Below are 22,717 nucleotides of genomic sequence, written 5' to 3'. Positions count from 1 at the left end.
ACCTCTGGCCTATACTGTTGTCTTGATGCAGAGCTAGTCAGCACGATGGGCAGAGGAGCATTCCTAGAAGAAGTCCTACACTGGGATGGCTAATAATGATGTAAATATCCATGGAAAATGACTGTGAACCACATACATTTTTCCTGCTAAACACGAATGTACCCCCAATTTAACTTCTTAGCCAGATCCCCAAAATGCCTCTAGCCACTCTGAAAACAGCCAAACTGAGGGTAAGTGTGGCTGAAGGAAAGCCAAAATGGAAATATAAAATGGACTTAAGCCAATTGCAGTTAAATATTACACATTTGCACATTTCATAAAACATACAACTATGTAAGCTTTTTGCTAAGTTCCCTCCCAGGATCTTAGAAAGTATCTATTTTAGAGAGGTGCCCTAAGGTTTAAGCTTTATTAATTTAAGGTGCATCCATCTCTGATTTACTTAACCTATGTTATATGACACAGGCCTACTTGGCCTGACGGTGAATCACTGTGTGAAACACATGTGCCACTCACACATTAGGGGCTCAAAGGATGTTGAGTGAATGAATAAGAAAATGGATTATTTCATTGCAATTTGAGCTGGCTTGAAGAACTAGGAAGCATACTATGCATAATTCATAAATATTTATTGACTAGTTAGTTTCTTATGAGTCTATCAGTGGATAGTTAGAGAAATTGGGATATGCTTACCCATTTATCACAAATATAAACAGAACCTAATCAGCTCTGGTTGAAAAGGGGCCCAGAAAAGGGGTGTGTTTATCTATAGTGAGTGGAACAAAGGAGCCCCTTTGGGGAGTCAAAACTGAGCTCTGAGTCTGACCCCTGTCCCCCAAGAAACCAAACAGGAATGGTAATATAGAATGACGTAGTGTAGAACACTGTCCACCACTGGGTGAGATATCCATCAGCTGCTGGAAAAGAGGTGAAAACCTCTTTGTACTTTGAGACAGTTCTGACAAACAGCCCACAATGATCTGTGGCAGCAGAGAGAATGTAGTGAGGTGGGTCTCCCTCAACCATGCTCTTCCTCCTGCTGGATGCAGGGCCTTCTACCCTTCTGACCTGTGCCATGTTAGATTTTCACCACTTCTGAAACCTCACTGGTGGCTACCAGAGTCTCCATCCTGCAACCCTGGCTGGGATCTCCGAGTTGGCACATAGCCCTCATGGGTGGCTGCCCATCTTTTCCTTAATGACATCCAACTCCAGCTTGGTATGGAGCTTCCTTCTATTGTCCCCTGTCTCCTCTCCAACCCCAGCTTCCAGGCACCTGTTCTTAACTTTGCACCTGATGGTCTAGTGTGCTGCTGGCACCACTCCGTGTCACTCCTCAGTGCCTTTTCTCAGTCATTCATTCCTCTGTCTGCAAAGCCCAGACCATCTGCTTCTCCAGGGAAGATCCCACTCAGTTTTGAAGTCTTACTTCACATAGCAACCCCACTACGGTGTCTTTCCTGCCTGTGTCCCCAAGTGCTCGTTCTCTGAGCATTTACTTCCTGCTCTGTGTATTAGCTTCCTGCTCCCAGAGCTGGAAATACAGTAACTGCTCCTAATGTGCATTTTGCTGTATGGTTTGAGAATGTTCAGTTCTGCTGTAGAAGGAAGTGGATGGTAGTGGATGAAACTCATTAAGATGTATTAAGCATAGAGTAAGCAGTTCGACAAATTAAGTAGAGCATATTTGTGTGAATGCACAGAGAAAGGGGGTAGACCAAGTAGTTACTAAATCTTTAGATACATTGAATATAAGAAGATACTGAATATTTCTGAGGTTTTCATCTGATACTCATTGATATGCCTATTTTGGCCTGTGTATCCTCTACCCAAGAAGTACAAATATAATCAGTGGCTGTTCAATAGACTAATTGCCAAACTATAGCTATGGCCAGATAAGATTGCTCTGATAGAGCAGGTTCATGCCCTTGAATCCAGGCATCTGCGCCTGATGGGCCCTCTTGCCCATACTAACTCTGATCCTCACACCAATACCATCCACAGGGAAGGGGGAACCCACAATTCAGGTCATGTAGTTTCTTCCCACCTGCTTGTACTCTAGCCTAAGTGTGATAACTTACACCATATCTTTTTTCCCTTACTTCTCCCTATGTGCTTTAAATTCACTTAATGGAACCATGTGATTCAAATATATTAATTTAGTCTGAGAGCCTTTCTGTTCCATGACCCCTGGGAGAGCTTGCCTGGTAGCGCACTTGGGGGCTACCATTATGTCAAGGTAGTTTCTCACCCAACACTGTTCAATAAATATTTACTTAATGAGTGATTCTGTGAGGGAACACAGTGCAGAATTCAGAATTGTCTTTCAAGGGCTCCCAGGCTCTTTCGTAGTTCAATCTACGTTAGGCAAAAAAGTGGTTAAAACTGGGCTGTTGTTGGTGCCTTTTATGCTTCCAAGATGATCTGTACATTTCTTGGGTAGGGAGGGGATATTCTTGTAAGCCTAAGGGCAGGGTAAGCAGATTAGAGGCAGAGGGATTCAATATGAAGAATGAGGACAGAAGTAATAGGTGGGAATGCATTGGTAGGTGGGGATGCTGTTTCCCAGAAAACAGTAGTGATGAGCAGATGATAAGAATAGTGGTTTAAACATCCAGTAACAAAGTGGGACAGCTCAGGGAAGGTTCGGAGAAAATTTGGGATTTGGAAACATGACTGGGAGTGTGGTGTATAGGAGAAGGGGTTAGAGCAGGTGAAGTTGAGGTGGAATATTGAGCACTGGTAATGTGCTGGGCCAGCATGGAAATAAATTCTGGGGTAGTACAAGTTGAGGAGGGGCCTTAGGGGATTCAGGATTTTTTGCTTCATGAATTTACAACGACAGCCAATGTCCACTTTATTGGTGTTTTGCCTCCATTTCTGAAAGGTTCATTCTCTGTGTTTGTGATAGGTTCATTCTCTGCATGCATTTCACGTATTACTATTTTTAAACTGTAGGTTCCTTCTATGTTGTTTGATATGTGCTTTAATAATACAGATCACCTCAGACTCCTTTTTTAAATTAGTTCCTTGAAGTATAAATAAGCAAATAAATACTCAAACAATTAAATGAGATTTCCTCCTATTGATGGTCTGTGACCATTCTGAAAAATAACATCTGCCCTCTACTTGGCTCCGGGGGAATTTTATGAGCGTTAATGACATGTCTGAAAAGCGTTTCATTTCCTTGGAAACAAGCTTAACAAAGTGTTTTTCTCTCCACAATGATATAACAAGCCACTCATGCTGTGCTCCTGATTTATAATAATTGAAACTTTGGTTGCTAAAAAATTTAAGCAGTTTGATGGCAGTTCAAAATAAAATTTTAAATATTTTTATATCTCCTATGTGTTTTTAAGGTGGTAGATAGGTAAATGGCCTTTTCATGACTTAAAAAAAAATTCCATGACATTTATTCTCCCATCATATTTTAACTAGTCCTTACATTAGTTCACAAGGTCACGGGCTTGGCCTGTTTTTCATTTTGCAAACATCTGGATTTATAGTAAATGATTCATGCAGCCTGATACATAACTGCCCTCTTTTTGCTCTCTCTTATTATCACTTGTGGAATTGGATTTACCTCCTACCCTGTGAGCTATTCTTCCATTTGGAACGATTTCCTACTTATACAAGTCTCCAGTTTGTGGGATAATCATGATTAATTTGTCCACTGTAATGGAAAGTGCTATCTGGAGTGGGTTTTCTCATTTTCAGATAGAAAAATCCATGTCATCCTTTACAAAGAACACGATGAAGAGCTGAGACAACACGGGCCCAGAGCAGAAGGTTGCATGGAGGATATAATGGGGGAAACAAGTAGGAATTTTTAGATACAGTGCTCCTGCTTCCTTTTCTTCTTGTTATTACCATCTGATTATTCATAGACCCACTTATCTGTTAATTGTCATGTGAGCAGGAAATGTATCACCAGCACCTATAACTGTGCCTGGCCCATTATAGATACTCAATAAATATTTGAGTTAATCAATGAGAGGCCCATCCGTCCATCAGTCAATAAAATAAGTAGATACTTATAGTTGCTATTTATTGAAAGCCTCTGTATTGGGTTGAAGAGTGTCTCCTCAAAATTCATTTCTACCCAGAACCTCAGCATGTGACCTTATTTGGAAGTGAGGTCTTTGTAGATGTAATTAGCTAGATTAAGACAAGGTCACACTGGATTAGGGTGAACACACAGAGAGAGACACACACAGGGAAGAAGGTCATGTGACAATGTAGGCAGAAATTAAGTAACTGCAAGCCAAGGAATACCAGGGGTTACCTAGTAGCTAGGAGAGAGGCGTGGGACAGATTCTCCCAGAGGGAACTATCTCTGCTGACTTATTGATTTCCAACTTCTGATTTCCAGAACTGTGAGAGAATACATTTCGGTTATTTTAAGCCACCCAGTTTGTGGTATTTGTTTATGGCAATTCTAGATAACTAATACAATCTCTTTGGCATAAAGCCCTGGACTGGACAAGTACCTTTATATGACAATTGCCAACTTGCAGATAAGGAAACTGAGGCTGAATGTCTTGCTGGTCGGTAACTGAGCCCAATCCAGGTCTTTGCACTTAGAAAGTATGTTCCAGACTGTTGCCATGCTTGGCCAGTTTGGAGTCAGGAGTTTAGGAGCATTGTAAGTTTAAAGGTAGGGTCCTTACCTGGGGTCATTCCATGGCTGCTTTTACCAAGTTATGATTAATAAAAGAGGTGTGAACAGGAGGTTTTGTACTTTTTTTATTAGGAGGTTTGTGCCCAGCAGAGTCAATGGGAATGCAAGTCAGCCAGGGAATGTGCTCACTGGGTTTCCAGAATTTTTCCTAAATCTGTGATTCCATCCCCAATTGTGCTCTTCTCCCAAATGGTTAAGGCTTTGAAAACTATTTGGCAATGTCTACTGAAGTTGAACATTTGCATGCATATCCCTTGACCCTACAATTTCACCCCTAGGCATATATAACCAACCGAAATGCATACACATATTCACCAAAAGGAAAGAAAGTATAAGAAAGTTCACAGGAGTGCTATTTATAGTTGCCTCAAGCTAGAAACCACTCAAATGGTCATCAACAACAGAATAGAAAATAAATTATAGTATGGCTATTCAAAGGCAGACTATACAGCAATGAGAATGAATTGTCTAGTGCCACATGCAACAATATCTCACAAAGAAAATACTGAGTGAAAGAAGCCAGCTAGAAAAGAACACTTAATAAATGATTTCACTTTTATGCATTTCAGAAACAGGCAAAACTAAGCTTTAGTTTTAGAACTCAAGATAATAGTTTACCTCTGGATGGGTAATGAAGTACCATTAATATTTTATTTCCTGATCTGAGTGCTGGTTACACGTGTGTAGTTAGTTTTTGAAAAAATATCAGCTGTGTATTAATGATTTGTGTACTTCTCTGTGCATAGATAATACTCTAGTAAAATGTTTTAAAAAGTAATATTAAGAAATATTAAGAAAATTGCAAAAACCCTCTGCTATCTTGCCTCTTTCACCGGAATGATTTTCTGGCCACACCTGGGCCACTTCTGCATGGAACTATTAACCTCGTGGTGAACGGATCCAGTAGGGGACAGGCAAGAAAACAAGGGGTTGGGATTGAGTTCTAGGGATTCAGGAGCCAGTCTTGTGAACACAGCACATTTAAGGTGATATTTCTCCTACACTAGGCCAAGAATGCTTTCTGGGTATGAAAGTGTTCATATAGCACCAGAACTGCCCTCACAAACATGTAACTGTACACTTTTTTCAGGACCAAGGGTTTTTTCCCCCAAGCTCTTTGCCCTACATCCATCTACATAACATAATTTTGAAATTGATGGTTTGAATCTGGCTTCTCTGTCGATGTCTTTATCCCTCTGTATTAGGCAAACAGCATTCTGAATTTCATTGATCTTATCAAAATCTGGAAAGGCTCTGCACTCATTCCTGAATCCACTAGTGTGAATTAAACCCGAGTGTCATTTTTCCCTGGTATGTTCTCATCTTACTTCATTCCACTGAGTTCTCCTATCAGTATCTTCCCAGAATTGTCATGATTTCAGCACTGAAAGGCTTGTATCCTGAGAAACTCTCCCGATGGGGAAACTAGGATGGTTGGCCACCCTACTCCTGTCGGACAGGGCCACTCTGACTGGCCAGTTTTGACCCCTTCCTGGCCTGGCTCTTGAGATTTGGTCAAACAAGGTATGAACAAAACTCAATAGAAATAGGACCTTGAAAGTACTTTTTGTTTGAGAAGTGGGCCTTTGGAATCCCTGATTTTGGGTTATAAGATATGGATATGATTCCCAGCTATGTATTTACTTGCTATGTGACCTTGAGGATGTCACTTTTCTTTTCTGAGACTCATCTGGTCTGTGGATAAAAAAAATGTCCTACCAAGCAAAATTGTATGACTTTGATAAGATAAGGCATGTAAAAGTGCTTGGTTCACAGTAGATGCTCATGTTGTTCTCATTCTTCTAAACTCCTATATATATGTTTATACTTTTTGGTGACAATTCTCTCCATTGCAAGGTAGTATGGAAGAAGCTTTAAAATTAGTTATCTCAGGACATCTGGGTGGCTCAGCAGTTGAGCGCCTGCCTTCAGCCCAGGGCCTGATCCTGGAGTCCCAGGATCGAGTCCCACGTTGGGCTCCCTGCCTGGAGCCTGCTTCTCCCTCTGCCTGTGTCTGTGCCTCTCTCTCTGTGTCTGTCATGAATAAATAAAATCTTAAAAATAAAATAAATAAAATAAAATAAAATTAATTATCCCTAGGTTCAAATTCTGGTTTGGTCACTTTCAAATTATGGCCCTCAGGGAAGTTAACTTTTGAGAGCCTTGGTTTCCTGACTTACAAAATGGAAATAATAAATTCTTTTTAAAAAATATAATATATGCAGATATTGCGGTTGCTTTTGGTAGCCTGTCCATCCCTGGTTAGCCCATCTCTCATTTCTCCTGCAGTTCTGGTTTCCTAGGAACTGAGAATCACATTGCCAGTACCCCTTGCTGTTTAGCTTCTAGTGTTATTTAGACTACACTAATACAAACAGAAAATGAGATATATGGAATTTCAATTGGAGTCAGGTACTAAATTATCATATGCTATGATTGAGGATAACAATCTGTAAGAGCTTGAACTTTGAGACAGAACACAGATTTAAAAAGAAGAGAGAGTCAAATGAGTTTGCTATATCTGCATTTTCCATTTGGGCGTTTTCAATTTACTTAGCAGTAGAATGCAATGTATTAACCTATCAAATACCCATCAATATTTATCTCTATCTTCAGAACTTCGTGACTTAGTAGGTCATGAAAATCTATCTAGTACACACATTCAAACATTTACTTCAAAGAATGTAGCTTAGAATTCATTTCTGTTATAAGTCCTAGAGCATTACATTGTTTTGTGGGATCTTAATGATGTTCTGATTCTTTTACTCCTAAATAGATTATTTAAGTGTTCAAGGCATTATGTGTGATATAAACTTGAAAAAGATACAATTTGTGCCTCTAAAGAGCTATAGCTTAAAGGAGATGAAAAGCTAAATGCAGAAATAATTTTGTTGAGTGCCCATATGACATGCACATTATATGTACCATCTCTAATCACCCTTCCATACACAAAACATATGTAAAAGTTCCTTTTAAAACAGACACCAAGAATTTGAGGTGGCTTAAAATTTTATTTAAACCTTGAAGTAGATTATAAAAAAATATGCAAAGTAACAACTATATATAGTTAAAGGAGTCCAAGGAAAGGTAAATAGAGCTAGTTTGTGATAAAATAGTTCATAGGAATATATCCCATGTAGTTCTGTGAAGCTGCTTGACATGAATTGAATATTTGACTTTGAGTTTCCTAAAGACCAATGTAAGAAAGAAAAACAGGCATAGTTTCAGGAGTTGGATCCTAGAGATAGGATTGAATCAATGGAGAAGCATAGTTTTTCTGGAGACCTGGAAGCAAATCATACTGTAGGTCTTCATTAAGACCACACTCTAGGGACGCCTGGGTGGCTCAGCGGTTGGGCGTCTGTCTGCCTTTGGCTCCAGGCGTGATCCTGGAGTTCTGGAATTGAGTCCCACATCGGACTCCCTGCATGGAGCCTGCTTCTCCCTCTGCCTGTGTCTCTGCCTCTCTCTCTCTCTCTCTGTGTGTCTCTCATGAATAAATTAAAAAAAAAAAAAAAGACCACACTATGAAGTAGGGGCCATTATGTCAGATGGCATCCTTACAGTAAAAACTGTGGATAGCTGTTATATGGCTGTTTTTTATAATGTCCCTCAGTATGAGTCTAAGACAAAAGCTCATCTTAGCAAAATGAACAGAAAATAAATATTTGTTGTCCTTCAAACAATTCTCTATAAACATAATTTTTAAAAAAAGATTTTATTTATTTATTCATGAGAGACAGAGAGAGAGAGAGGCAGAGACACAGGCAGAGGGAGAAGCAGGCTCCATGCAGGGAGCCCGATGTGGGACTCGATCCCCAGACTCCAGGATCACGCCCTGGACCAAGGCAGGCGCTAAACCACTGAGCCACCCAGGGATGTCCTATAAACATAATTTTTAAACAATATTTTATATTTGGTTTATTTGAATCAGGATCCTTGCATTGCATTTGGTGGAGGTTTTTACATCTCTTTTAATCTATAACTGTTTCCATTCCCTGTGTTTTCCTCCTTGTCATTTAGTTTTTGAAGAAACAGTTCATTTGTCCTATTCAATGCCCTACATTCAGCATTTGGTTGATTGTTTGCTTGTGGTTTCACTGAATTTTAAGTAGCAATTATTCTATTAACATAATTGAAAATTTTATTTAGCTTTTTTTCAAATTTATCTAGTCATTTTATCTGTTTTTAGGTAGTCTCTGCCTCCTTATTTATAGCTTTTTTCATTATTTAAAAATATTAAATGCACTTATCTTTCATTCAGAATCTGATAATATCACTATCTGAAACCTTTATGGGTCTGTTCTATTATTTGTTGTTCCCAATGACTCTTGTTTGTCTCCTGGTAGATTGTGTGATTTTTTTGATTGTGAATTCATATAAGTTTGTATTTTTGGCATTATCTCTGAGGGCGCTCCATGAGACTTGGGTGGAGAGTTTGTTTCTTTAGGTAGATTTTCTTTTTTCTTAAGTAGACTCCATGCCCAGCATGGAGCCATTGTGTGGCTTGAACTCACGACCCTGAGATCAAGACCTGAACTAAAATGGAGTTGGACACTCAACCAACTGAGCCACCCAGGTGCCCCTCCCTAGGTGGATTTTCAATCTTGTTTATCACATGCCTGGGGGCTCCATGGATCTGGGTCCATCTTAAATGAAATTCTCCTCTAGGTTTTTAGGGCCACATACATAGTGTGATTTCTAGCCCTGAATACCTGTGCATGGCCAATTTGGGTTTTTGAAATCTGAGTCTGAATCCAAGCTTGCTATGATCTTTAGATGCCATATTTGAACAGCCCCACTGTCTTCAGTAAGTGTCAAGTTTTCTTACCTTATTTATCTCAACTACCTCTAACCCTGGCCCTCTCAACCTCAAACATCCAGCTCCACTTTGGGTACCAGTCATTAGATATACCCCCAGCTCCTCTGCTAGCCTGGGGTTACTGAAGTAACAGCATGCCTATGGCCAAACCTCCTTGAGCTGTGACAAAAGTGATATTTGTGAAAAAGAAAAGTATTGGCACAAAGCCCTCCTGGAAAAATTCAGCCAAAGAATCTCTCTCCTTTGAATTATTTGTATTCCTCTATGACACTTATTTACCTTCCCCTTTTTGCTGTAGTTATTTAATAGATGTTTTGTCTTCATTCCTAGAAAATTAGCTACTTAAAGGTAATAAATGTAATTGGAGTCAAAAGACCTGTGTTCAAAACCTGACGCTATCATATTCTAGTTATGTGACTTTGGGCAAGTTACTTTAACATCTATGCCTCAATGTTTTCCCCTATCAACTGAGTTTAATAGCCAATTCTTTATCAAAAAACTTTGGGACCACTTATGTCTAGGAACTTAGAGGTTTTTTTCCAGATTTTGTCTGAATAGAAGTAATGTAGTACACACATTATATATTATGGAATATCCCAGAAGTTCCTTGCAATCAAACATCCTATTTCTGTGATGACACATACAAGCATTTATAGTAGATGGATTAAATAATAATTGTAATTATATTCTTATAATTTCATTCACGCCAGTTTTTGTCACCAAAAGAGTTAAAAAATAACTTAGTTTTTAGAGATTTGGGTTTTGTAATTGCAGATAAAGGACTGTGGACCTGTATCACTTGTCGCACAGAGGTGGTGTTAAAAGGATTAAATACGATAATATAAATTAGATTTCCCAGTATGGAGTCCAGTATATATGTAGTAAACTTACAAAATTTCATGTGAAGCTGATTTTTAATTACCTAATGAATATTTATTTATGTTGTTCATGTGGAGGATGGTGATAGGAATTTTTATGTGAATGATAAAACTTTCTAGTCTGGGCTTTCCTTCTTTGGAGATTTCTTAGAAGGCACCAGCGGCCACCTGGTTCTTCTGATCACAACAAAGATGTGATTTCTTTTACATGTGTAAGTTAGTAGTGGGTGACCTATAAATTTGAGTGATCTGGAATGTTAGGATTGGAAAGGGCTTCAGAGACCAATGGCCTGTGAATGTGGACTGCTTTCCAAGGAGGTTATCAGTATTGCCATTTATTCTCTTAATTTTATAATTAAGGAAATCAAATTCTTAAGTGGAGAGAGATGTAAACTTGATTTGCCCAACATATACAGATAGAGAAGGGCTGAATATCACATGGAAGAGAGGAATTCTTTTCACAAATGTACTATGGTGACTATCTCTCTTCACTGAGAACTACTTTCAGGAAAAAATGGAAAATTGTCCCACTCTTGGAGTTATTCACTTGGTAAAAAAGGATTGCATTTATGGTTTTAAATATGTCCAGTCTTTAAATACTGCATACTTAGTTGTATTATTAACCTAAATATTTGGTAGCTGTAGTACATTCATTCATTTGACAAATATTTGAGTTCTTACTTGCATCAGAACTTGTTCTGTCTCTTGGGAGAAAGAGTGAACAAAAAGAAAGATTTGCTCTAATGGATCTTATGTGGGTGGAGAGGGAGAAATAGAAAAAAATCAGATGAACAAATAAACAGACTAGGTAATGTTATTTCCTGGCAAGTGGCATGAAGACCATCTGTCAGGATGGGTGAAAGAGACTGACTGGGGCTGGATGGGCTTTTCTTCACTTTGATCAGTTAGGGAAGACCACTGTGAATGGTGATATTTGGGTGACATCTGAGTGCTACCCAAAGAAGGATTCAGCTATTTGGAAAAAGAGCATTGAAAGATGAGGGGACAGAAATCACAAAGTCCTAAAGCCAGAGGGAGCTTGGGATGCCAAGCAACATGGAAACATGGGGGCCAGTGTGGCTGGAGAGAGTGGTTCAGAGGAAGACAGTGGTCTAGTCACCCAAGGCTCATAGGCCATAAGAAGGAGTGTACAGGAAACAGTTGGGGGATTTAGGGTCTAGGAGCCACGTCAGGAAAGTAAGGCACAAAATTCCAGGGGGTGCCAAAATATTCAATAATTGAGATAAATTATATGTTTAAAAAATGGAAATGGATGCAAAAATCCATGATGAACAAAATATCACATTTTTAAATAAAGACAGGGTCTGACCTTGCACATAACTGATGCTGAGTTCCTTATCCTTCTTGCCCTGGTCCTGGGCCAGCCTGGGGGTGAGATTGACCTGATTTATGTCTCAGAAAGATCACCCTGAGGCTCTGTGGAGTGGCTGCCAGGAGCTCAGGGCACAGGGGAGAGCAGGATGGAGCCTGTGGTGATAGCGCAGTGAAAAGAAGGTGCAGTAAGAGATAGGGTGAGAGAGCCAGATGGATTCCAGATATTTTTGAAGGAGAGACCTCAAGACTTGCTGAACCTAATTATAATATTGAGCTCTATTATTACAACTGGTTTTTAATTTCTTTTTTGTGCTTCTGCCATCTGTGCTTCTATGTTTTGCTTTGTGATGTGGGGAGTTGACAGAGAATCTGTGCTTGTGGGCCAACAGCAGTGTCCTCACTTTTGCATGCTTTGCCTAACGAAACCAATGTTGACTCTTTGTATGTCTTGGTCCTTGGTCTTCAGCACAGCTTCTGAGTTCTGTGCTGACATTGGCTTCATCCTTTAGATCAGGGCAGCCAATGGCTTTTCCTTTGAGGCTTCAGATTCTCCTTGGGGCCCTGGGTGGTGTTCACAGTAAAGCCACCTGAAGCCAGAGCATGCTTGGAACTTTGGGGACTGATTATCTCTTGTTTCATATTCTGTGCATCCTTCCTCACAGGGTAAGAGGCAAGTGCTTAGACCAGACACCTCCTCCTGGCCCTTCCTCAAACTCTCACTCCATGGAAAAAACCTGTTCCTTCCTTACCCTCTTATGGAAGCTACTATCCTTACCCTTTGGGTAAGTACATGGCTAGTACACGGTGGAGTAGAGATTCCACTGGGTTCTCCACTGCAGCAAAACTTTTACTTTAGGATGTGGGTTTTCACTGAAATTTTACCTCTATTAAAATGGACTCTTTAAACATGAGTTAGGCAATAGACAATGCATTCAGTGATAATGGGTCATGTTAACAATAACAGAACAGTTCTCTTTTTTGGTAGAGTTAGGAAATAAGAGGCCCATCTTTTTGGGTGGCTGAAAAATGTCTGAGGTGGAGTAAAATGAAAATAGCATATTTTACATGATTATTTAAATTTTTAACAATGTCTCTAGCTTCTAATTAGCTTGAAATTGAAGGCCTTGTAGCCTTCACTACCTCCTTCTAGGAAATTCCTCCTTCCAGAAGGAGAGAGAAGACCAACAAAGAGCCACAGGCAGATGTGTTTTCCAGCACACTGTCTGGGATGCATTTTCGTGAGTAGTTCCTGATATTTATGTGAAAAGGAGTATGACTGGGTCGCTCTTCTTGTTGAGTTTTGCCAGAGGTCACCCTCACAAAAATCAGAAGAAATGGGGTGTGTAGGAATTTGGGGCTGGTAAGTTATTTATTTACTTAACCATGTTTTAAAGGCTGAAGAGTCTTCCATAAAGTCTGTGGAATGCATTGTCATAAGAGGTTGGTGAGCCAAGTTCTGTGGCTGCATTTTCCAAAGGGTCAGGTCGTTTTGTGACCAGTGATAGTCATAGTTATAATTAAACCTCAGGCTTGGGTAGGTCTTGAATTTGGGGGACAAAGTGGGGAAGAAATGGTTACCACCCTTGTCTCCTCAAACCCAACCTCTGAATCCCAAACGATACCCCCAGCCACATATATGCTTTGGAATAGAGGCATTGTAGTGAGAGAAAACCATTACAGAAGAGTTATGAAGACACACAACAGAGGAAGTTTAGAGGATGAGTCTGCTCCTCTTCAAGTAGAATCCCATGTTGCCCTCAACAAGAGACCTGGAATGCTGGTAGTACCTGAAGAAGGAAGACAATTATAGTGATGGGATCCTGGAACTGACAGGTGCTAGGGCAGTAGAGATTACAGAGAGATCCCCCCAATAAAAGCAAAAAGCAAAACCCAAAAAAACCATGTGAAACTTGACATATGTTCATTTTTTTGGTAGACATAACATATCCTCAGGGTATCTGCTCTATAATACGCACCCATTCTGGAGGTTCATCTTATTTACTCCTTACAGCCAGCCACTGAGGAAAGGGCTGTCATTGTCCATGTCTCAGACTATGGAAACTGAGGCTCAGAGAGTTTAAGTCAATCGCCAGGATCAGATAGCTGATTTACTTTTACACCTACAGTTTGAATTATGATGTTAGCTAGCCTCCAAGAACAAAAATGCAGAAAGAGACAGTCATCAAATAACACACTAAATTATCCTACAACCTAGGAGTAACTCTTGTAACAACTTGGATTTAATAGATATGGAAAAGGAAAACCAGCCTGCTTAAGTGGCTTGCTTAGCATTCTGGTTTTGTCATTGTTGTTTCACAGAGCACTTTCCATGGTTAAGTGTGTAATGATTTGGGTAATACTTGTCTACCCCAGTAGGCAATACATTCTGTGAGTGAGGGGATTGTTTCTATTTGCTCATCTCTGCATCCCCAGGGCCTGGTTTGTAGTAGGTTTGCTTCAACATTTCCAAATGAATAAATGAATGGACAGAGCTAAGTTGTGGCAGGTCCAGCATTTTTCCTGCCTTCTTCTAAGTTTTGTGACAGGAATTGGTTTTCCTTTGATCTCTGGGAATAGAGAAGTGTCATAATCTTGTCCCCCCAGGGAGCTTGACCTCCTGATGACATCTTCAAGGCTGCAGTGAAATGTTGCTGGAATATCAGGTGTGTAATGCCCCATCTCTCCTATCCTCATCACCGAGCAAAAAAAAAACCCTTCCAGGTGGAAGCCCCTGGGCCCCAGAAGGCAGAATCTGGATCCCCTCTTGGAGCTTCAATGAATAACTGAAGGGATGTTGGCAGCCATGGGCCAATTGTGGAGGGGCCTGCCGGCTGGTAGGAGTACATAATGAATGTGGACATGTGGTGGAAATGGTCGTGTGCAGGAATCCTCATTTAGAAGGGCTCCCCTGATGTGATATTCCTTATTGCAATGTGACTTAGGCCACATATTGGAATTTTCAAGAGAATCCAAGAAAAACAGGGAGGAAAATAAAATGTTCCTATTGGGAATACCCTCTGGAATTGAAGAATAGATGTGATTCTCTGGTTTCTAGACAAAATAATTCGGTATGATGATATTTTATGGAGAAGCATCTATCTCCCAGAGCAAAAAGAATGGAAAAGTATTCTCTAATAAATCTATTGTGCCCTGGTTAGCATACAGCCAGACTTCAAGGGAACCTTACACTGAGGATTTCAGTGCAATTAATTACATAAGTACCAAGACATGTAGTCTCCCCCCCAGACTAAAAGGTCTCTGGAACAATTAGGAGACTGTGGCCCCCTTGCCCCCTTGTCATGCACATTAATGTCACAGGCCTCAGCAGAGGACTTGGGGTGCTTTGATGCCCAATGTGCTCAATTTGGTTTTAGAGATGTCCAATCCCTTGTACCTAAGCACATGTCCTAAACAAACAAATAGCATTGGCACAGAATTCTCTAGCAGGCTGTTGAGACTTAATTACCTCAACTCAGTGGTCTTCCCACTGTTGAGAGCCTCCCAGATACTTGGCAGCATTAACATTCCTGGGATTGTATTTGGCCAGCCTTTGTAAAGGAGTTGAATACCACCTCATTAGCTCAGGCTCGTGGGGCATTTGTGTCTCCAACAACAGTTTAATTATGGACATTGTTTACTAATCAGTATTACAGTGACAGACTAGAGGGCTAATCTGAAGATGAACACAATAGCTTGCTTTCTTTTTATTCTTTCAGCCAGTGAATGTAAGAGTTAAACAAACCTGTTTTTGTAGCCCTTGTTTTCCATAATAAGATTGAGGGGACACATTCTGAGGCAGGTCAGGGTTTCTACCTCTCTCTTCTTCAGTTTAACTTGAATTTAGCCTGCTATGTCCCACAGAGAGAAATGCCGGCTTTGGAAATGTGGTTGGTTGGATGACTGGAAGATGTGGGGAGACTGGCTAGTTAGGATAATTGAATTTAGGGAACTTTGTCTGGAATCTTTGTCAGCTCCCATGAAAGTCTCTTCTCAGAGGATTTTTGAAATCCTGAGAGGTGAATTTTTCAGAAATTTGAAAACTGAATTAAAGATTTCCCTTTATGCACGTTTTCTTTGTCACGTCTGTAATTGAAGATTCAGCATGTTTCTACTTCACAATTTGGGAACTGTGAGCAGGAAGTATTGTGAAAACATTCCTTATTGGGGAGAAAAGTGGGTCATTCTCAGACTCTGGAACTTGGAGATCGATTCTGAGACATTTGTATGAAAGTGTTTCTGTCATTAGTTTTGATTAATTAAGGAAATAGCCTTGAGCACTGAAAGGCTTAATCCCTCCAACATCTCAAATATTGGAGCAAGGCAGCAGTTGGAGGATTCAACTTTCCAGAGCCAGATTTGTCCCCAGAACAGAAGGTGAGGGAGGAACGTGGGTGACAGCAGTGAGCTCAGGCAGGATCTTGAAGCCAGGTCTGGGATTGTCTTGAACCTCACGCTGACTGGGTGGCAGGCTCCTGGAGGTGGATGAACAATTCAAGAAGCAGCAGATCTACTTTATTGCATAGATGTAGGCAGAAGCCTGGGCCCCAAGCCCGCCAGGAATATGCCTGTGTTTCAAATAAGCCTTGGCTGTATTGTCACTTGGGGGGCGGGGGCAGGGATTCTCCACTAACTGAAAAGGGAAGTGGCCATGAAAATCCCTTTGCTCTTTACTACGATTAATGACCAAGAGTCTTTCACATGGTGCTGGAGACCTTGAATATTTGCATGACTGGGCAAAGGGTGAGCAAGTTGGCAACCTAAGAGCCGCACCAACTGGTTGATGGGGGTTGTTTGCCCTGATACACATTATTTTTATGTTTTCAACTGAATTGGGAACTAACATAAAAATATTGAGATTTCACATGAAAATCTATAGTTCTGTCTTTTCTTGAATCATTGAAGTCTCTGAGAACAGGGCCAGCATGCCCACAAGGGGATAACTATCTGTGGTCACAGCTGCACACCTCCCAATCCTGAAAGGTCTGGATGTGTGCTCTCCTGTCCCCAGAGCCTCCCCAGCAATTCAGCCTTGCTCACTGAGGTCCCTGCCTGGCCCCAGACACACGGTATACAAGAGAGGATTTGTGAACCCAGGAGGCCCTCTTACACAGGTGTTGGCTGTTAACATTTGGAAGAAGTCCTTTCTGGTTAGAATTTCCTTGCCTCTTTCAGAATATGATACTTTGGTGTCAATGTCCATTAAGTTTCATACCTTAGTGACTAGTATGAATTATCTTGTTAGATGGAACTCAAGAGTAGGAGAAGTGTCTATAAGGGGGAAAAAGAGGAGGAAGAAGGCTCAAGGGAGGGCACTTTGATCACTTGGTGTCTGGATTGAGGACAAGGAATGGGTTGAAAGCACAAGAGAGCTGATTCCTCCACATCCATTTGTTTGAGCCTGATCCCAGGCAAGTGAGTAAGAAGAAAGTTGTCTTGAGGCCTGATGTAGACTTAATGTTTGTGTCCCCTCAGAATCCATGTGTTGAAATCTAATCTATGGGGTGATGGTAGTCGGGGGTTAGGCCTTTGGGAGGTGGTTATGTCTTGAGGGTGGAGCCTCAAGACCTAATGGAATGGAATTAGTGCCTTTATAAGAGAACCCAAAGAACTCCCTTGCCCCTTGCATCATGTGAGGACGCAGCTAGAAGATGGCTGTCTGTGAACCAGGAAGTTGACCCTTACCGGGCATGGAATCTGCCAGTGTCTTGATCATTGACTTCTTAGTGCAGGGACCTGTGAGACGTAAGCGTCTGTTGTTTTTAAGCCACCCAGTCTGTGGTATTCTGCTATAGCCCCCCAAGACTAAGGTAAGACCCACTGAGGCCCTAATCCCTCCTGTTAACAATGATACTGGAAATGTTTTTCTTTCTAAGGTTTCTGGAGTATTTTGAGAGGACGGAGAGAGTTACATGGTGACTATAAAGGAAACAATTATGCAGACAGTTTTGAGCATTATATAAATCACCTCTATTGGTCATTATATGAGTATTATAATTGCACTGTATAAGTATTATGATGTATTATATTTGGTCATTATATAAGTCACCTTTATTTAGCCACTGAAAAGAGCAAAGATGACTATTTTCACTTCATTTTCTCTTAACTCTCCATCCAGGAGAAGCACTAAAGGTGTTAGAGTGGTCAGAAGCAGAGAGCCAGAATAGGGAGGGGGAAAAGGGAAGGGCTTGCACAGTCCCTGCAGTCCCTGCCTCTGCATCCTGGGCCACTGGCCCTGCTGAGCAGTCACAGGGCCTTGCCCCATTGCTCTGTCTGCCAGAATCCCCCAAAACTGTGTTTGTCCCACTTACAATAACTAGTCGCAGAATTTCTTATTTGATACTGCCAATCCACATGGTGTGATTCAGCTTCTTAGAAGAATAAATCAACATTTTCAAACCTGCTTGGATTTATTTTAAATAGCCTCTCTCCACTAACAATGGCCCGCAGTGTGATTTGGCCCGGTGCTAGGATGGTGGCTCCATTTTGGAGACATATTTGCCTTTGAAATAACATGGCTGCGAGGAAATGCACCTCTTTGTTGGCCACACACGTGTTTTCTTAGGAAATTGAAAGGACTTCTCTCTGAGTCACCTTAGCTGCTCTTCTGAGTCATTTCTGAGACTCAGGGAGAAAAGGAGGACAGAGAAGCAGGCAGCAGAAAGGCCTGGGCAGGCTGCAGCCTCACCACTGGGACCTACCTACTGCTCTGGCCTGCTTTGACCTGGTGATGTGTGCCCAGACCTCCTCTGGCCTCGAGGAAACTCCTGGAAGATGTTCACCCTATCTACAGAAGGGAGTAGACAGATTTTCTACCGGGCAAGTGTGTTTAGGTGTGTCCTATATTGTAGCTTTGCACAAAAAGCATTGTAGCTTTTCTAAGACCACCAGACCTGACCCTACCTCTTTGAGTTTGGTCCCAGGTGGATGTGGCCTTCTCCCGCAGCACTTATATCCTCTGCCACCAGCACAGAAGGCTGCCTGCACCCCCTTGCTTGTCCATGAGGTGTCATGGATTTGGGGCTCCATGAATCCTAGCAGAACTGGTACCCTATCCTTCTTCCCTCTTTTCTTGTGATTCGGAAGCCCCCACAGTCCCCGAGAGACCTTTTGCCTCTCCATCTGACAACTGCTCAGGCATATTTCAAAAGTGTAGACTACTTGGTAAGATTTCTCTTACCAAATGTGCATTTCGAGTTGTGTGGTTCCCTGGAATGAGAGTAAGTGCATTCTGAGTTTTGCATCACTATTCCTTAGTTTGGTGAACTTGGGCAAATTAACCATTCTCATATGATGGAGACTCTAATAGTGGTAACTATGGCTTGCTTCACTCATTTATAGAACTTTACTTCTTAGGGCTATTGTGGGAATTAAATGACATTGTTTCTGTAAAGTACTTGGGTACCAAATGGGTAAAGTAGGTAAAGTAAGTGGGTAGAGTTATGGGTACGGAACATCTGTTGAGTATTTAGTAAGTGCTCCTATTGCTGTATCTTCGTGGATATGGAAGCTGAAATGTGTACTGTTAAACATCCTGGGATATGATTCATCGAGAAACTTCATAGCTGCTGTGAATGTCTGAACCTTCGAAATTGGGCCTGGGTGAGAGTCTTTCCGGCAAGTGTCTCATGCCGACCTCATGCTGGTCTGTAAGGGTGAAAGTTTGTTGCTGGTGGAGGGAAGAGCTTGGAGGGAGATTCCAAATCCACCAGTCAGTCTTTAGTTGGCTCGCTGAGGCTCAGCCTCAGTCTGAGGCTGCAGCAGTATTCTGACTTCTTAAATGATATGAACTGCTGCTTCTTTCTGCATCCTTGGACAAATTAAAAGCAGTGTACACACAGAACTCTTTGGTCAGTGTTCACCAGCTGAGCCAAATTCAGAGTTGAAGGCTAGACACGAAATAGCAAACAGAAGCAAGCAGACAGGCGCTCACACCTGGTTGCTAAGAATGAACAAAACAGATGCCCGGAAAGTCGGGAAGAATTTGTATGTGAATGCAGAGTCTTATGGATTTACCATTTTGACTCCAGCAGCTCCTAGAAGACTTTCAAAGTGAGGGAATGCTCCCTTAGGATTTCTGGAGCAGTCGGGCACCTGCGTGGGGAGCCACGCCCAGTGATTCCCGGGAGGACTCTGATTTATGGAGAGAGGGATTCTGAGCTCAGCTGCATTCTTGTGGCTGGGATCAAAAGGGCTTTCTTACTGACCACAGATCACATCCCAGGAATCCTCCCTAGACAGCACATTCCTGAGAACAAATGCGGCCTTGGCCGTAGCCCATGGGGTGGAGTAAGACCTGAAGGGCACATAATCCAGAGGGATGGCATTTTTAATACCCTAAGTCACAGGTTTTATGTACCCCCCAAACAAGAGAATTGTAGGTTTGGGGAAAGTTATAATCTTCCCTTCTTATCTAAGGGCAATCTGTTTAGTGGAAAATAAGCTAATCTGAATTTTCATCCTGACAAATTACTTTTTTGGGACTATGTTTCATCATCTGTGAAAAGGGTATCTTGGGTTAGAATCAGAAGGATGTTTTTAGGCATTTTGCCACAGTCCCCACCGCTCCCTATTGTATCACATATGGCTTGCTTTACTCATTTCCTCCCTGGCCCCACTAAGAATTTAAATTCTCAATCTCTGGACTGGATCATATCTAGGCCCTGTTCTTCCCTTCCTCCCATTCCCCACCTGTTACTTTCTTGAAAATCATAGTTGGGAATAGATTATAGAATATTTGTTTATATAGGTTGACTCACTCAAGATATTCCACTGTTTGCTTTTTCAGAGTCAAGAGTTGGCTTGCTCACTTGTTACAGGCAACTTGGCCCTGAAAGCTTCGGTGAAATTGTACTTTCTCCTTTGATAGGGTGAGGAGAAATGGATGAGGCAGAGAGAAGAAAGGGAAGAATGACAGCCCAGGTGGCTCAGTGGTTTTGTGCTGCCTTCAGCCCAGGGCATGATCCTGGAGACCCAGGACTGAGTCCCATGTCTGGCTCCCTGCATGGAGCCTGCTTCTCCCTCTGCCTATGTCTCTGCTTCTCTGTGTCTGTCATGAATAAATTAAAAAATATTTTAAAAAAAGAATGCTGGGCTTCCTCCTGCCAGGCAATATCATTGATGCAATTCTCAGTTGCCTACATCTTTAATGAAAAGAAGAAAAAAAGTGCTCAATATAATTAGAGCCCGCAGTCCCCTTTGGGAAAATGGGAGAGATATTGTACCCAAAATGAGCTAGCATAAGGTGGAGGAGACTGTACAGGACTCCCTTTGTTTTTATTCCATTCTTCATGAAGTCATAGTCAAGGATTTTATTTGATGAAGAAATTGTGTAATACTTGTAAATCTATAGAGACAGTACCAGTCATATTTAAAAGACTAATAATACTAATATTTAACACAAATACTAATATTTATATTTGGTTTGTAGGTTCTATTATTGGCACAGTAGCTTGAAGTTGTACTTAGGTAAGAATCCTGAACCTAACAGGAAAGTTGATGCTTTGGTTAATTACAGATTTATCTCTTCCTAATAGATTGCACACTTGATAATTATGTGGTGTTGATAACTTCTCCACAATGTAACTTTTAGTCTATGACTTTTAAAATTGTTTTTCGAAAAGCTCCTTTGCCATGACACACAATACTTGCAATTAATCTGGACTAATTTTCTTTGCCTTTCTGCCTTTTTTTCTTAAACCAGCTGTATCAGGTGAATTATATAAATATCCCAGATTAGTTTTGATTGTGTCTATTAATCTAATTGTTTATTGTTTGCTTAAATAATGTAATTGAGAGCATACTCTAAAATATAAAAGTCCCTTGCTCTAACACATGCATAGCCTCACTGCTCTAAAAGTCCTCTATGCCCTATCTATTCACCACTTCCCACCAACCCCTGGCAACGATGATATTTTTATTATCTCCTTAATTTTGCCTTTTCCAGAATATCACAGAGTTGGAATCATGCAGTATGTAGCCTTTTTAGTTTGGTTTCTTTCATTTGCATTTAAGGATCCTCTCTATCCTTTCATGACTTGATAGTTCATCTACTTTTAGCACTGAATAATATTCCATTGTTTGGATGTAGCATAGTTTACCCACTCATCTACATAAAGATATTTGGGTTGCTTCCAAGTCTTGGCAGTTGTGAATAAAGCTGCTATAAACATGCATGTGCAATTTTTGTTTGTTTGCTTAGTTGTTTTTTGTTTTTTTTGTAGACATAAGTTTTCAGTTTATTTGGGTAAAGGAGTGCAATTGCTGGATCATATGGTAAGAATATACCAAACTCTCTTCCCAAAAGACTGTACCATTTTACATTCCCACTAGCAATGAATGAGAGTTCATATTGCTCTACATCCTTGTCAGCATTTGGTATTGTCAGTGTTCCAGATTTTGGCCATTCTAATAGATGTGTAGTGATATCTCATTATTGTTTAATTTGTATTTCCCTGAAGACATATGGTATGGAACATCTTTTCATATGTTTATTTTCCATCTGTACACCTTCTCTGGTGAGGTATCTGTTAAGATCTTTGTTAATCAGGTTGCTTGTTTCTTTGTTGAATTTTAAGAGTTCTTTGGATAAAAATCTTTTATCCAATGAGTCTTTACAAATATTTTGTCCCAGTTTGCAGTTTGTCTTTGCCTTCTTTTGACATTGTCTTTCACAGAGCAGAAGTTTTTTTTAAATTTTATTTTAATGAAGTTTAGCTTAGCAATTATTTCTTTCATGGATCATGCCTTTGGTGTTGTACCTAAAAAGTTATTGCTCAACCCAAAGTCATCTAGGTTTTCTCTTATGTTGTCTTCTAGGAGTTTTATAGTTTTGCATTTTATTTTTAGGTCTATGATCCATTTTGAATTAATTTTTGTGAAAAATGTAGGGCCTATGTTGAGATTCTTTTTTTTTCTTTTTTGTGGATGTCTAGTTGCTCAAGTACCATTTGTTGAAAGGACTTTTTTTTGCACCATCGTATTGTTTTTGTTCCTTTGATCAGT

At 40.7% G+C, this 22,717-nt stretch overlaps 1 protein-coding gene across 12 annotated transcripts in view; it reads left to right on the top strand.

The window, feature by feature from the left end:
* The window catches only part of BMP4 (bone morphogenetic protein 4), a 348,582-nt gene that overhangs the window by 92,391 nt on the left and 233,474 nt on the right, over nt 1–22,717 (top strand). For 5 of the 12 annotated variants that reach the window (XM_072838606.1, XM_072838605.1, XM_072838609.1 and 2 more), the window contains one exon: nt 12,379–12,498. The exons of the other annotated variants lie outside the window; for them this stretch is intronic. The gene's annotated coding sequence lies outside the window, so the exon portion shown is untranslated. The remainder of the gene's footprint in view (nt 1–12,378; nt 12,499–22,717) is intronic. 12 annotated transcript variants of the gene reach the window in all.

This window comes from Canis lupus, chromosome 9 (genome assembly GCF_048164855.1).
Source record: "Canis lupus baileyi chromosome 9, mCanLup2.hap1, whole genome shotgun sequence".
Taxonomy (NCBI): Eukaryota; Metazoa; Chordata; class Mammalia; order Carnivora; family Canidae; genus Canis; species Canis lupus.
Note: the sequence above shows the minus strand (reverse complement) of the source record. Positions and strands in the feature narration are given on the sequence as shown.